Consider the following 2,787-nt stretch of genomic DNA (forward strand, 5'->3'; position numbering starts at 1 on the left):
ACTGTCCTATGCTGGGGCATTTGTAGTGGTCACCTATGTCGATTACTTTCCTTTCTTCAAGGATCACTCTCTCTTGCTGTTTATTATCCAGTGTCTGGAAACTAGTGTGTCATATTTTTTATCTCTTTTCTTATTCTTAAAAGAGAAGATGTAAATCCAGCACCCGTTACTACCTCAAGGTCAGAAGTATAAATCCTCTGAACATATTTATTTTAAACCTTCCCCCACCACCCAGTTTGTTCTACATTTTAAAATTCATCCAACTGATTGACAGTTTTCTTATGGTCATATTTTTTCACGTGTTTTTGAAACTTGTTTTGCAGCTCATTTGGAGTGGTAAAGAATTTTTGTTCTTTTTTATCTTATTTTATTTTTTGTTTCCGCTCATTATTTTGTCTTGAAGTTATGCAGCCACCTCCACCTGGCCCCCAAGGCCTCTTGCAGGGAAGCAACTCTCAAAACATGCATTTAGGGTAATGTTGGTGACACTACAGGTTCAGTCAAGGGGGCAGTGGGAGAATTAAGTCACTCCTAATCACAACTTGTTTTTTATAAGGCAGAGCACATTTTTTTCTAACTTTTTAAAAATTGTGGTAAAATATAAATACCATAATATTTACCATTTTAAGTATATAATTCAGTATGATTAAGTACATTCACAATGTTGTACAACCATCTTCACTATTTATTTTCAGAACTTTTTCATCCCAGCCCTCAATAACATCTATTCTACTTTGTGTCTCTATGAATTTGCCTACTTTAGGGACCTCATACAAATGAAGTCATACAATATTTCACAAAAGTTAGTCTCTTTCTTTTCAAAGTTTATCAATTGTTAATTTTTGTTTGAAACAGAGGAATATAGCTAATCTTTGCATTTTACTGTTTTGACTTATATCAGTAGGAATTTTAGTAGGCTGAATACCGACCTCCAGAGACATTAGGTCCTAATCCCTGGGATCTTATGGATTTGAGATGGGGATATTATTGTGGATTATTGAGTAGGTCCTAAATGCAATCACAAGTGTCCTTATAAGAGAGAGGCAAGATGATATTTCACAGACTAAAGAAGAAGGTGATGTGAAAGTAGAACAGAGAGAGATGAGAAGATGGTGGCTTTGAAGATTGGAATGAGGTGGCCACAAGCCAAGAAATGACAGCAGCCACCAGAAACTGGAATAGGCAATGAACAGCCCCTTAGCTGGATCCTCCAGAGGGAGCATGGCCCTGCCAGTACCTTGATTTCAGTCCAACGGTACTGATCTTAGAATTCTGGACTCCAGAATTGTTAAGATAATAACTTTCTATGTTTTTAAGTTACTAAGTTTGTGGCAGTCTGTTATAGCAGTCACAGGCAACTAGAACACTGTTCTTAATTTTTGCGCTCAAAGCCACATGAATACATACATATTTAAATATTGAATATTATTTACAATCCCACTTATGGCATACAGAAAATATTCAATAATTCTTGTCAATGATGTTTCTCTCTATTCTTAAGGAAGATTTAATTTGGGAAATACAGGGTTTATTCATATCTTCTCCTTCTTCCTCACCACCCACATTACCAAGGAGTTATGAGTTTATACTTTAAGGATCTCTCAAATATATAGTCAACTTCTATACAAGTCTTCTCTCATTATAAACCACCACATTAACCCAGAAATTCATACTTTATTTTTTTTTCAGACCATGCAACAATATCTTTTATTATGTAGGGGTTTTTAAAATTATTTCTGCGATCTCTCCATACACAGGCAAAAAAAAAGGTATTGTTTTGCATATTGGAACTTGCAGGCCTGGTCACTGCATAGAGAAGGGAAAATTATCCCTACAACATGCTTAACCAGGAGGCCCATTCATCTGCCAACCTCCAATAACATGGAGATGAACATGATAGACAGACTGTCCCCCATCTGAACCTTCATTCACCACCATTCAATAACCCTTCTTCAGGCCCAGATCAGCAGCACATTTCTTGCCAATGATCATTAAATATCCAAGATATTTGGATATTCTGCTGCAGAAATCTGGGATATATGTTTCTTGGGTATCACCAGAAAATGTGTTGGGGCTTGAGGGGAAATGTCATGGAAAGCAAGACACTGGTCATCCTCGTAAATGATTTTGGCTGGGATTTCCTTGCGAAGGAATCGTGTTGCCATCAGGCCAGACGGCCTGAGCCTTAGGGGTCTCATCTACCTTCACGGCCTCAAGGTCGGGAGGAGGAGGCTGGGTGGGGGAGGGGCTTACTTTATTATTTACCTAGAGCAACAACCTGCTAACTGGCCTCCGACCTCCAACCTCATCATTCTCATGTCTACCCTCTACCCCCAAGTAGGAGTAAACTTTCTAAAAGTGCGTATCTGACCACCCATTAGTTCTAATTAAAATTCTTTACTGCCTCCTTCAGCTTTCTAGGCAAAATTCAAGTGCTTTCATTTAACTCGCAAGGCCATTTGTGATCAGGACTGTGCCTAACACTCTAGTTTAATATCCTGTTACTCTCCTATCTGAGCTATTCTAATTTTACTTTAATACATGATTTAACTGCCTCTGTTCTGTGCTCATCTCGTATCCTGTAAATGCCTTTAACCTAGCTATTCTCACACTTTATTGTAAAAATGAATTCTCCTAACTGTCTTATCTAGTTTAGTAATAGAGTTTCCTTAGGATACGAATCACATGATTATTGGTTCAAGTATGCTCATAAAAAGTGTAGTGCTTGCTTCACAGTTACATCTATTTAATGAAAGTTTTTGTATGAAAAAAATCTGTGGCAAAGCC

General features: G+C 37.6%; 1 pseudogene; it reads right to left on the bottom strand.

The window, feature by feature from the left end:
* Positions 1–900: 900 nt before the first annotated feature.
* Positions 901–2,571, bottom strand: LOC149746831 (adenosine 5'-monophosphoramidase HINT1 pseudogene; annotated as a pseudogene).
* Positions 2,572–2,787: the final 216 nt, after the last annotated feature.

Source organism: Delphinapterus leucas, chromosome 18 (genome assembly GCF_059928025.1).
Source record: "Delphinapterus leucas isolate spDelLeu-1000000601 "Yukka" chromosome 18, BTC_Dleu_Yukka2, whole genome shotgun sequence".
NCBI lineage: Eukaryota > Metazoa > Chordata > Mammalia > Artiodactyla > Monodontidae > Delphinapterus > Delphinapterus leucas.